Source organism: Ranitomeya imitator, chromosome 1 (genome assembly GCF_032444005.1).
Source record: "Ranitomeya imitator isolate aRanImi1 chromosome 1, aRanImi1.pri, whole genome shotgun sequence".
NCBI classification, from domain to species: Eukaryota; Metazoa; Chordata; class Amphibia; order Anura; family Dendrobatidae; genus Ranitomeya; species Ranitomeya imitator.
The window spans coordinates 357,895,004-357,908,610 of record NC_091282.1 but is presented as its reverse complement, the minus strand read 5'-3'; the positions used below and the strand labels follow the sequence as shown (position 1 = coordinate 357,908,610).

General features: G+C 53.1%; 1 protein-coding gene across 1 annotated transcript in view; it reads left to right on the top strand.

Annotated features, from left to right (window-relative positions):
• The window catches only part of NOP10 (NOP10 ribonucleoprotein), a 35,705-nt gene that overhangs the window by 17,532 nt on the left and 4,566 nt on the right, over positions 1 to 13,607 (top strand). The gene's annotated exons all lie outside the window — the stretch shown is intronic.

The following is a 13,607-nucleotide window of genomic DNA, read 5'->3' as shown; positions in this document are numbered from 1 at the left end:
TCCCCGGGTCGGGTCGCTCCGCCTCCCCGGGTCGGGTCGCTCCGCCTCCCCGGGTCGGGTCGCTCCGCCTCCCCGGGTCGGGTCGCTCCGCCTCCCCGGGTCGGGTCGCTCCGCCTCCCCGGGTCGGGTCGCTCCGCCTCCCCGGGTCGGGTCGCTCCGCCTCCCCGGGTCGGGTCGCTCCGCCTCCCCGGGTCGGGTCGCTCCGCCTCCCCGGGTCGGGTCGCTCCGCCTCCCCGGGTCGGGTCGCTCCGCCTCCCCGGGTCGGGTCGCTCCGCCTCCCCGGGTCGGGTCGCTCCGCCTCCCCGGGTCGGGTCGCTCCGCCTCCCCGGGTCGGGTCGCTCCGCCTCCCCGGGTCGGGTCGCTCCGCCTCCCCGGGTCGGGTCGCTCCGCCTCCCCGGGTCGGGTCGCTCCGCCTCCCCGGGTCGGGTCGCTCCGCCTCCCCGGGTCGGGTCGCTCCGCCTCCCCGGGTCGGGTCGCTCCGCCTCCCCGGGTCGGGTCGCTCCGCCTCCCCGGGTCGGGTCGCTCCGCCTCCCCGGGTCGGGTCGCTCCGCCTCCCCGGGTCGGGTCGCTCCGCCTCCCCGGGTCGGGTCGCTCCGCCTCCCCGGGTCGGGTCGCTCCGCCTCCCCGGGTCGGGTCGCTCCGCCTCCCCGGCCCCCGGGTCGGGTCGCTCCGCCTCCCCGGCCCCCGGGTCGGGTCGCTCCGCCTCCCCGGCCCCCGGGTCGGGTCGCTCCGCCTCCCCGGCCCCCGGGTCGGGTCGCTCCGCCTCCCCGGCCCCCGGGTCGCTCCGCCTCCCCGGCCCCCGGGTCGCTCCGCCTCCCCGGCCCCCGGGTCGCTCCGCCTCCCCGGCCCCCGGGTCGCTCCGCCTCCCCGGCCCCCGGGTCGCTCCGCCTCCCCGGCCCCCGGGTCGCTCCGCCTCCCCGGCCCCCGGGTCGCTCCGCCTCCCCGGCCCCCGGGTCGCTCCGCCTCCCCGGCCCCCGGGTCGCTCCGCCTCCCCGGCCCCCGGGTCGCTCCGCCTCCCCGGCCCCCGGGTCGCTCCGCCTCCCCGGCCCCCGGGTCGCTCCGCCTCCCCGGCCCCCGGGTCGCTCCGCCTCCCCGGCCCCCGGGTCGCTCCGCCTCCCCGGCCCCCGGGTCGCTCCGCCTCCCCGGCCCCCGGGTCGCTCCGCCTCCCCGGCCCCCGGGTCGCTCCGCCTCCCCGGCCCCCGGGTCGCTCCGCCTCCCCGGCCCCCGGGTCGCTCCGCCTCCCCGGCCCCCGGGTCGCTCCGCCTCCCCGGCCCCCGGGTCGCTCCGCCTCCCCGGCCCCCGGGTCGCTCCGCCTCCCCGGCCCCCGGGTCGCTCCGCCTCCCCGGCCCCCGGGTCGCTCCGCCTCCCCGGCCCCCGGGTCGCTCCGCCTCCCCGGCCCCCGGGTCGCTCCGCCTCCCCGGCCCCCGGGTCGCTCCGCCTCCCCGGCCCCCGGGTCGCTCCGCCTCCCCGGCCCCCGGGTCGCTCCGCCTCCCCGGCCCCCGGGTCGCTCCGCCTCCCCGGCCCCCGGGTCGCTCCGCCTCCCCGGCCCCCGGGTCGCTCCGCCTCCCCGGCCCCCGGGTCGCTCCGCCTCCCCTCCGCCCCCCGCCTCCCCGACCCCCGGGTCGGGTCGCTCCGCCTCCCCTCCGCCCCCCGCCTCCCCGACCCCCGGGTCGGGTCGCTCCGCCTCCCCTCCGCCCCCCGCCTCCCCGGCCCCCGGGTCGCTCCGCCTCCCCGGCCCCCGGGTCGCTCCGCCTCCCCGGCCCCCGGGTCGCTCCGCCTCCCCGGCCCCCGGGTCGCTCCGCCTCCCCGGCCCCCGGGTCGCTCCGCCTCCCCTCCGCCCCCCGCCTCCCCGACCCCCGGGTCGGGTCGCTCCGCCTCCCCTCCGCCCCCCGCCTCCCCGACCCCCGGGTCGGGTCGCTCCGCCTCCCCTCCGCCCCCCGCCTCCCCGACCCCCGGGTCGGGTCGCTCCGCCTCCCCTCCGCCCCCCGCCTCCCCGACCCCCGGGTCGGGTCGCTCCGCCTCCCCTCCGCCCCCCGCCTCCCCGACCCCCGGGTCGGGTCGCTCCGCCTCCCCTCCGCCCCCCGCCTCCCCGACCCCCGGGTCGGGTCGCTCCGCCTCCCCTCCGCCCCCCGCCTCCCCGACCCCCGGGTCGGGTCGCTCCGCCTCCCCTCCGCCCCCCGCCTCCCCGACCCCCGGGTCGGGTCGCTCCGCCTCCCCTCCGCCCCCCGCCTCCCCGACCCCCGGGTCGGGTCGCTCCGCCTCCCCTCCGCCCCCCGCCTCCCCGACCCCCGGGTCGGGTCGCTCCGCCTCCCCTCCGCCCCCCGCCTCCCCGACCCCCGGGTCGGGTCGCTCCGCCTCCCCTCCGCCCCCCGCCTCCCCGACCCCCGGGTCGGGTCGCTCCGCCTCCCCTCCGCCCCCCGCCTCCCCGACCCCCGGGTCGGGTCGCTCCGCCTCCCCTCCGCCCCCCGCCTCCCCGACCCCCGGGTCGGGTCGCTCCGCCTCCCCTCCGCCCCCCGCCTCCCCGACCCCCGGGTCGGGTCGCTCCGCCTCCCCTCCGCCCCCCGCCTCCCCGACCCCCGGGTCGGGTCGCTCCGCCTCCCCTCCGCCCCCCGGGTCGGGTCGCTCCGCCTCCCCTCCGCCCCCCGCCTCCCCGACCCCCGGGTCGGGTCGCTCCGCCTCCCCTCCGCCCCCCGCCTCCCCGACCCCCGGGTCGGGTCGCTCCGCCTCCCCTCCGCCCCCCGCCTCCCCGACCCCCGGGTCGGGTCGCTCCGCCTCCCCTCCGCCCCCCGGGTCGGGTCGCTCCGCCTCCCCTCCGCCCCCCGCCTCCCCGACCCCCGGGTCGGGTCGCTCCGCCTCCCCTCCGCCCCCCGGGTCGGGTCGCTCCGCCTCCCCTCCGCCCCCCCCCCCCCCCCCCCGGTCGGGTCGCTCCGCCTCCCCTCCGCCCCCCCCCAAAATTCAAGTTGAGCTAAGCCAACCAGCATCAGGGGCTTATCTACAGCATTCTGTAATCCTGTTGCTGTAGATAAGCCCCCGATGTATCCTAAAAGATGAGAAAAAGAGGTTATAATATACTCACGCAGGCAGTCCGATCTGATGGGCGTCGCGGTCCGGGGCCTCACATCTTGTTAGGATGACGTTCTCTTCTTGTCTTCACGCTGCAGTGCGCAGGCGCCGGGAAATGTCAGAGGCCTGCGCACTGCAGTACTTTGTGCTGGAGCCGCAGTGAGAAGACAAGAAGAGGACGTCATTTGATGAAGATAGGAGGTGCTGGACCGGACTGCGATGCCCATTGGACAGGACCGTGCTGTCCCTGGGTGAGTATGATATAACCTCTTTTTCTCATTTGTTCAGGATACATCGGGGGCTTATCTACAGCATTACAGAATGCATTACAGAATGCTGTAGATAAGCCCCTGATGCTGGTGGGCTTAGCTCACGCTTGATTTTGGGGGTGACAGGTTCCCTTTAAGCACCACAATACCATTTTTGCAGCTAAAGCACAGGGGACTTTGGTACAAAATGTGTTTTGCTTTTTTATCATTAATCTGTCTTTTAATGTTTAATTTATTGTTTTGATTTCTAAAACACAACTTATTCATTTGTATTTATGCATATATTTATATATCTTTTATTTCTAACTATTTGACTTGTAATAAAATTGTTTGACAGCTATGAGTTGAATTTTCATTTCTATAATTCTTAAGCGCGGGGTGACATTAGTGGAGAGTAAGGAGTTGGATCTGTATCAGGCTGAGTTTACACATTGCAGGTTATTGGGGAAACTATCTGTAGGGATGTCCTCACCAGTTGACCGGACCCGCACTTGGGTGTTTTTTTAAAATCCATAATTGTTTATTCTGTAAAAGACATAAGCTGGCTTCCTCTGAGGGTGCTGCTGCCACCACTGATGGGACAGGCTGTGACATATTTTCCAGAGGAATAATGTATCTCTGGAATGTTAGGCAATAGTTACATACTTTTTTATTTTTTTGTACTAATGGTTTACAAAATTCTGATGACCTGTGACACAGCTGGAATGAATGTGTCGCATGTATTTGTCTTGCTCCATCAATTAAGGAATGTTTCCCTCAGACCTCCTGGAGACTTCACAACCCTGGATCAGACCTAAATCACAGGACAATAAAACCTCACCCTCCTCATCTATGATGGCTGAGAGCGCCTCTAGTTCCTTCCACTGGGTCCACTGCTGAAAGCGCAGTTTTCACCTGAGGACCGTGGGCATCTTTCTACCACCGTCCTCACCCCTTTGCAAATCGGCCAAGCAGTATCAGCCCAAAGTCATGAAGCAGTCTCTTCTGATTTTTTTTTTTTTTTTTTTTTTTTTTTTAACATTTTCTTAACCTGAGCACCACCTGCATCTGAGTTCTAAGTACGAGCAGCAGTAGAGTAGACACCTTAAAAATTAACATGACAGATGTGAGCTTTCCTCCTGCTCCCTCTTCTGCTGCGGTCTTGACCTCTTCATCCAGCTCACGAACAACAGCCTACCCGCAAAGACAGGATGTGACAGCACCACCAGCAGTGTCACCAAGCATCTCCACCCTGTCCCATTGAAGTGTTCATCTCTCCATCACCCAAACCCCATAGAGAAAGAGGAAATACCCCTCTACCCGCCCACAGGCCCTGGTCCTGAATAACAGCGTTTACCAATTCCTGGCCTTTGAAACACTGCCATTCCAGCTGATAGAGAAAAAACATTTTAAATAAATGATGGTGGTGGCTGTTGCTAAGTACGTGGTTCCCATCCACCACTAATGTTTCAAGTTGGCCATCCCTGCCCAGCACACACATGTTGCAACCAAAATCAGGTGTGCACTGTGCAACGCCATCAGTGGCAAGGTCCAGATAACTACCGATACGTGGACCAGTAAGTATGGGCAGGGACGTTACATCTCCCTATCTGCACACTGGGTAAATGTGGCAGCTGGGACAGAGGAGGAAGGCGTTCTAGCGCATGTCCTACATCTATTGTTGGACATTGCTCTGCCCATGTGGCCTACTCCGCTTACTCCATCACCTAGCAGTAAGACTAGCACCTGCAACTTCAACACAGCCAGGGGGAAAAGACAGTAGGCTGTTCTCAAACTCATCATTTTGGGGGACAAGTTCCATACTTCTCAAGAGCTGTGGACAAGGAATAAACGAGACTGATGAGTGGTTGGTGCTGCTGGACCTAAATCCAGGCCTGGTGGTGTGCAATAACGGGCGAAATCTGGTAGCACCTCCTAGGCCTAGCTGGTTTGACCACATCCCTTGCCTGGCACATGTGTCAAGTTTAGTGGTGCAAATCTTTCTTAAAAATTACCCATATGTGAGAGGTCGTCTGTGCACGATTATGGCGTTCACACCCTGCAGCTGCTCGACGGTCTGCGCTGTAGCTTCACTTCTACCTTCTCGATCAGCGCCTCATATGCGACATATCAACAAGGTGGAACTCAAAAGTTGCATACGCTGTAGAGGCTGTGCGAGCAGAAGCAATACTGGAGTTTCAGCTGCAGCACGCACGGGTGAGTAGTTCTGTGAAACAACACTTCACCATGTCGTGAACACAACAGGGTGGCACTCAAAGTAGCTCACGGGCATCACTGGAGCATAGCAGGGAGGACATAGACCATACACCTCCCACAGAGGACAGTTTGTCTTTGCCTCTGGGCCGCCTGGAATTAATTATTATTTATATAGCATCATTAATTCCATGGTGCTGTACATGAGAAAGGGATTACATACAGGGTTATAGATATCATTTACAGTGAACAAATTTACAATGACAGACGGGTACAGAGGGGAGAGGACCCTGTCCTTGTGGATTTATGTTCTATGGGATAATGGGTAAGAGACAGAAGGTCGGGGGTGCAGCAGCTCTGGTGGTGGGGAGGCGGCAGAATGGTTATTGCAGGCTGTAGGCTTTCCTGAAGAGATGGGTTTTCAGGTTCTGTCTGAAGGATCCGAGGGTGGTGGCACTAGTGGCTAATCAGACGTGTTGAGGTGTTGAATTCCAGAGGATGGGGGATATTGGGGAGAAATCTTGGAGGCGGTTGTGTGAGGAATGAATAAGTGTGGAGGAGAGTAGGAGGTCTTGGGAGGATCGAAGATTACGTGAGGGAAGATATTGGGAGAATAGTGCAGAGATATAGGGAGGGGACAGGTTGTGGATGGCTTTGTAGGTCAGTGTTAGTAGTTTGAACTGGATTCGTTGGGGAATTGGGAGCCAGTGGAGGGATTTGCAGAGGGGAGGAGAGAGGTGGATTAGCCGGGCAGCAGCGTTGAGGACAGACTGGAGTGGTGCAAGAGAGTTAGCAGGGAGGCCACAGATGAGGGTGTTGCAGTAGTCGAGGCGAGAGATGATGAGGGCGTGCGCAAGCGTTTTAGTAGATTGAGGGCAGAGGAAGGGACGGATTCTGGCAATATGTTTGAGTTGGAGGTGGCAAGAGTTTGGACGTGCGGTTTGATGGACAGGGCAGAGTCGAGAGTTAGGCCGGCGTCACACTAGCGAGTTTTACGGATGTATGAGAGGTGTAGAAAATACGGATTGCACACGGTACAATGATTCTCTATGGCCCAGCTCCTATCTGCTGTATTTTATAGATCCGTATTATACGGTCTTTTACGGCCGTAGAAAATCGCAGCATGCTGTGTTTGTCAGCGTATTGCGCAAAAAAAAAAAAATCGCCAATGAAAGTCTATGGGGGCGAGAAAAATACGGATTACACACGGACCAACAGTGTGTCTTGCGAGAAAGACGCAGCGGTGTTCTATAGAAAAGCCGGCAATTCAGTGCGGTGTACAGTTAAATCACACTGACAGGTTAGAATAGAATAGCTAAAATAAATGTCTATACATAGTATAGGGATATATATATATATGTCAGTGAGACACATATATTAATATATATATATATTTCATGCAGCGCTAGATAGCAGAAAAGCCGGTAATTCAATTGCCGGCTTTTCCTATCTCCTTCCCCAACCCGACATGATATGAGACATGGTTACATACAGTAAACCATCTCATATCTCTTCTTTTATTACATATTCCTCTTTAGTAATGTAAGAAGTGTAAAATTGGTGTAAAATTTGGGGGCTCTATCTATTAAATTAAAGGGTAAAATCGCGGAAAAAATTGTCGTGGGCCCCCACGCAATTTTCTCCGCCAGAGTGGGAAAGCCAGTGACTGAGGGCAGATATTAATAGCCTGGAGAGGGACCATGGTTATTGCCCCCCCCCCAGCTAAAAACATCTGCCCCCAGCCACCCCAGAAAAGGCACATCTGGAAGATGCGCCTATTCTGGCACTTGGCCACTCTCTTCCCATTCCCGTGTAGCGGTGGGATATGGGGTAATGAAAGGTTAATGTCACCTTGCTATTGTAAGGTGACATTAAGCCAAATTAATAATGGAGAGGCGTCAATTATGACACCTATCCATTATTAATCCAATACTAGTAAAGGGTTAAAAAAAACACATTATTAAAAATTATTTTATTGAAATAAAAACAAAGGTTGTTGTAATAATTTATTCTACGCTCAATCCATCTGAAGACCCTCGCTCTGTAACAAAGTAAAAATAATAAACCAACAATATACATACCTTCCGAAGATCTGTAACATCCCACAATGTAAATCCATCTGAAGGGGTTAAAACATTTTTCAGTCAGGAGCTCTGCTAATGCAGTGCTGCTCCTGCCTGCAAAACCCCGGGGAATGAAGGTAAAGTAGGTCAATGACCTATATTTACCTTCATTCGCGGTGAGGCGCCCTCTGCTGGCTGTTCCTGGAGCGTGGGAACTTTCCTAGAAAGCTCCCAGGCTCAAGTTCATATGAGGACAACCAGCAGAGGGCGCCCTCATATGAACTCGAGCCAGGGAGCTTTCAGATGGATTTACATCGTGGGACCTTACAGATCTTCGGAAGGTATGTATATTGTTGGTTTATTATTTTTACTTTGTTACAGAGCGAGGGTCTTCAGAAGGATTGAGCGTAGAATAAATTATTACAACAACCTTTGTTTTTATTTCAATAAAATAATTTTTAATAATGTGTGTGTTTTTTTTAACCCTTTACTAGTATTGGATTAATAATGGATAGGTGTCATAATTGATGCCTCTCCATTATTAATTTGGCTTAATGTCACCTTTCAATAGCAAGGTGGCATTAACCCTTCATTACCCCATATCCCACCACTACACGGGAATGGGAAGAAAGTGGCCAAGTGCCAGAATAGGCACATCTTCCAGATGTGCCTTTTCTGGGGTGGCTGGGGGCAGATGTTTTTAGCCAGGGGGGGCCAATAACCATGGACCCTCTCCAGGCTATTAATGTCTGCCCTCAGTCACTGGCTTTACTACTCTGGCGGAGAAAATTGCGCGGGAGCCCACGCCAATTTTTTCCGCCATTTAACCCTTTAATTTAATAGCTAGAACGGCCAAATTTTGCATATACACACTACTAACAGTAGTGTGGAATATGCAAAAAAATTGGGATATGAGATGGTTTACTGTATGTAAACCATGTCTCATATCATGTCGGGTTTAGGAAGGAGATCGCAAAAGCCGGTAATTGAATTACCGGCTTTAAAGCTATCTCGCGCTGTATGAAATATTAATATATATACATATACTGTATGTGTCTACTGACATATATATATATATATATATATATATATATATAGACATATATAGACAGTATATATGTTTTTTGTTTTTTTTTAAACATGGATCCCTTGTATAGCCGTATGTCGGTTTTGCAAGCCTGCGAGGAAAACACGCAGTACAGATGCCATACGGATTACATACGGAGGATGCATGCGCAAAAAACGCTGAAACACCCTGCCTACGGAGGAGCTATGGACCACTATTTTGTGGACTTTTCAGCGTATTACGGCCATAATATACGGACCGTATTGTCTTACGCTGAGTGTGACGCCGGCTTATGGCTGATAGACACTTCTGCTGGTTGTCCTCATATGACCTCGAGCGTGGGAACTTTTCAGAATATTCTCCCAGCCTCGAGGTCATATGAGGACAACCAGCAGAGGGCGCATCACCGCGAATGAAGGTAACTACAGGTCATTGACCTACTTTCCATTCATTCGCTGGGGTTTTACAGGCAGGAGCACAGCTGCATTATAGCAGAGCTCCTGCCTGTAAAATATTTTAACCCCTTCAGATGGATTTACATCGTGGGACGTGACAGATCATCGGAAGGTATGAGATATTGTTGTTTTTTTATTTTTCCTTTGTTACAGAGCGAGGGTCTTCAGGTGGATTACCAGGATAATAAAATATTCCAACAACCTATGTTTGTATTTCATTAAAAGACTTTGTAATAATGTGTGTGTGTGTTTTTAACCATTTCATACAATTGGATTAATAATGGATAGGTGTCATAATTGACGCCTCTCCATTATTAATCTGGCTTAATGTCACCTTACAATAGCAAGGTGACATTAACCCTTCATTACCCCATATCCCACTGCTACACGGGAATGGGAAGAGAGTTGCCAAGTGCCAGAATAGGCGCATCTTCCAGATGTGCCTTTTCTGGGGGCAGATGTTTTTAGCCAGGGAGGGGGCCAATAACCATGGACTATCTGCCCTCAGTCACTGGCTTTACTACTCTGGCGGAGATATGAAATAGGAAATATCTATCCGATGATTTCTAGGTAACTATAAAATACACTTAAGATTATATACCTGTGATGTTCGCTGTTCACCTTGGTGTAGTATTTCATCTGATTGTGAGGCACTGTTTTAATATTTATATGTTGTTTTATGTATGTTAAATAAAGATTTTGTCTTAAAGTATACACTTCGTGACTAGGGTTTATTACCTTATGGTCAATATGTTTATATTGAGCTTGGAATGTGGCCCATTGGTAACCTGAGGAAATGGGTTGGTGCGTTTTGTTCATTCATTGTATGTAAACCATGTCTCATATCATGTCGGGCTTAGGAAGGAGATAGCTTTAAAGCCGATAATTCAATTGCCGGCTTTTGCTATCTCGCGCTGGATGAAATATTAATATATATACATATATGTGTCTACTGACATATATATATATATAGATAGATAGATAGATAGATAGACAGTATATATGTTGTTACGATTTTTTGAGCACATGGATCCATTGTATGTCCGTAGGTCGGTTTTGCAAGCCTGCGAGAAAATCTCGCAGTACGGATGCCATACGGATTACATACGGAGGATGCCATGCGCAAAATACGCTGACACACCCTACCTACGGAGGAGATACGGACCACTATTTTGGGGACTTTTCTGCGTATTACGGCCGTAAATTACGGACCGTATTGTCTTACGCCGAGTGTGACCCCGGCCTAAGGGTGGCATGGAAGCCACCACCTGTGAGGTCACTGGAGATTACAGTTTGCGGTTATCACAGAACCCTCTGAGCTGTCAACTGTCACTTGAGGTGAACTCAAGGAGCACAGTGACCGGCAATATGCATAACCAGGCGGAAACATTGTAGTAGGTTGGATTGCCAGACTGGCCCCTGCGTGACACAGGAGCACTACAGTACGGAAGTCCGACAGTGAACCAGTGGAATCATTACAGTGCATCAGATGGTGAATCACTGTTGGACTGCGTTGCCCACTAGAATTTGTTACACACAGCAAGCTAAATCTAAGTGGGCAGAAGGACCTGGTGTTTTAGCTTACTAAGGCTAGGGTCACATTGCGTTAGGGCAGTCCGTTTAGCGCATAGCGCTATGGACTGCGCTAACACAATGTCCCAAAAGGGATCGCATTAGCCGATCCCGCTAGCGCAGATCCCCGATCTGCGCTAGCGAGGAACGGACCGCGAACGCTGCAAGCAGTGTTCGCGGTCCATCACTCAAATGACGGCACATCGCTAGCGCACGCCCAATGTGGGCGTGCGCTAGCGATGCGTTCGCCATTACAGGCTATGGTGGCGTTAACGGACTACGTTACACCGCGTTATGCCGCGGTGTAACATAGTCCGTTAATCGCGGTCACATAACGCAATGTGACCCTAGCCTAAGTCTGGTATTAAACCACTTCAAGGGACCTGGTCCTTTATCCCACTTGGATTTAGCTTTCTCACAGTGAGCAGGCTAAATTCAAGTTGGCAGAAGGACCTGGTCCTTTAGCCTGCTAGATCTAGTAGATCATCTTTCATCGCAATGCGTCGCGCCGACGTACCGACAGACGTTGTGAAAGTTTTGCACGACGTGGGCAGCAGATGCAGTTTTTCGACGCATCCGCTGCCCATTCTGCAGTCTGGGGAGGAGGGGGCGGAGTTTCGGCCGCGCATGCGCGGTCGAAAATGGCGGACGCGATGTACAAAAACACGTTACGTTGAACATTTTTTTGTGACGACGGTCCGCCAAAACACGACGGATCCGTAGCACGATGGACGCGACGTGTGGCGATCCGTCGCTAATACAAGTTTATGGTAAAAAAAACGCATCCTGCGAGAACATTTGCAGGATCCGTTTTTGCCCAAAATGACGGATTGCGACGGATTGCAAGAAAAGGAAGTGAAAAAGAGGCCTTAGCCGAATGGGATTTAGCTTTCTCACAGAGAGCAGGCTAAATTCAAGCTGGCAGAAGGACCTGGTCCTTTAGCCTCCTATAATATTAAAACACTCACAGGCACCTGGTCCTTTAGCCAACTGGGATTTAGTTTTCTCACAGAGACCAGGATAAATCCAAGTTGAAAGAAGGACCTGGTCCTTTAGCCTGCTAGGTCTAGTATTAAAACACTCACACACTCACAGGGACCTGGTCCTTTAGCCGACCGGGATTTAGCTTTCTCACAGAGAGCAGGCTAAATTCAAGTTGGCAGAAGGACCTGGTCCTTTAACCTACTAGATCTAGTATTAAAACACTCACAGGGACCTGGTCCTTTAGCCGACCGGGATTTAGCTTTCTCACAGAGAGCAGGCTAAATTCAAGTTGGCAGAAGGACCTGGTCCTTTAACCTACTAGATCTAGTATTAAAACACTCACAGGGACCTGGTCCTTTAGCCAACTGGGATTTAGCTTTCTCACAGAGAGCAGGCTAAATCCAAGTTGGCAGAAGGACCTGGTCCCTTAGCCTGCTAGATCTAGTGTTAAAACACTCACAGGGACCTGGTCCTTCAGTCTGCTAGATCTAGTATTAAAACACTCACAGGGACCTGGTCCTTTAGCCGACCGGGATTTAGCTTTCTCACAGAGAGCAGGCTAAATCCAAGTCGGCAGAAGGACCTGGTCCATTTGGCCAATAGTTATAGAATTGACCCCTTCACAACGCATGATGTAGTTGCATCATATATAATAAAAATATTTTTTTTAAAAATATCACTTTTGCTTCATTTAAAAAAAAAAAAAAAAATTGGAAATTTGGAATTGATGTGTTCAGAAAGGTCTGACCAATCAAAATGTAAAATAATCTGATCAGTAAACGGCACAAAGAGAAAAAAACTCGAAACGCCATAATGACTTTTTTTTGGTTGCCGCAACATTGCAATAAAATAAGAGGTGATCAAAACATGGTATTCGTGCCAAAATGGTATCAATAAGAACGTCCCGCCAAAATAAAAAAAAATCCCAAAGGCGATGTGGATGGAAAAATAAGTTATGGGCAGGAAAAAAAATATTAAAAAAATGAAAATCGCCGGAGAGTTAAATCACTCCTAGGTGCATGCATGGAAAAAAATCTGTGGTTGTGTGATCTACAAGTTACGTCATATATCATAAAAATATAAGGAAAAAAAAATATCGCTTTTGCTCCATTAAAAAAAAATAAATAAATTGGGAATTGATGTGTTCAGAAAGGTCTGACCAATGAAAATATAAAATAATCTGATTGGTAAACGGCATAACGAGAAGTAAACTCGAAGCGCCATAATTACGTTTTTTTTGTCGCTGCAACATTGCAATAAAATGAAATAAGAGGTGATCAAAACATGGTATCCGCGCCAAAATGGTATCAATAATAACGTCCCGCCAAAATAAAAAAGATCTCAACGGCGATGTGGATGGAAAAATAAGTTATGGGAAGGAAAAAAAACGTTAAAAAACAGAAAATCGCCCGAAGGTTAAAACACTCCTAGGTGCATGCATGGAAAAAAATATGTGGTCGTGTGATCTACAAAAATGATCACCAGAAAATAAAACGGGACGCAGATGAGATTGGCGCAGAATATTGTACACACTGGGATTAAGGGGAAAATTCTTGCGTGTAATTGTCACATATAAATAAATGTGTGATCAGATGTCATATTTAGTCTGCGGCTCAAAAAAATCACATGACAGGATTCATCTATATCTATATACAATAAGGGGCCTTCTGTGCACTAGGATTTAGCATTCTTATATAGAGCAGGATAAAACCAAGTCACTAAAGGACCCGGTCCCTCTGCCGACTTGGAAATAGCCGACTCAGTGTGAGAAAGCTAAATCCCAGTGCACAGAAGGACCTGGGCCTATAGCCGACTGGGATTTAGCTTTCTCTATACTGAGCCGGCTAAATCCAAGTCGGCAGAGGGACCGGGTCCTTTAGCCGACTTGGATTTAGCCACAACCCTAGAATCATGCTGCTTTGCTTTGCCGCCTTCATGATGT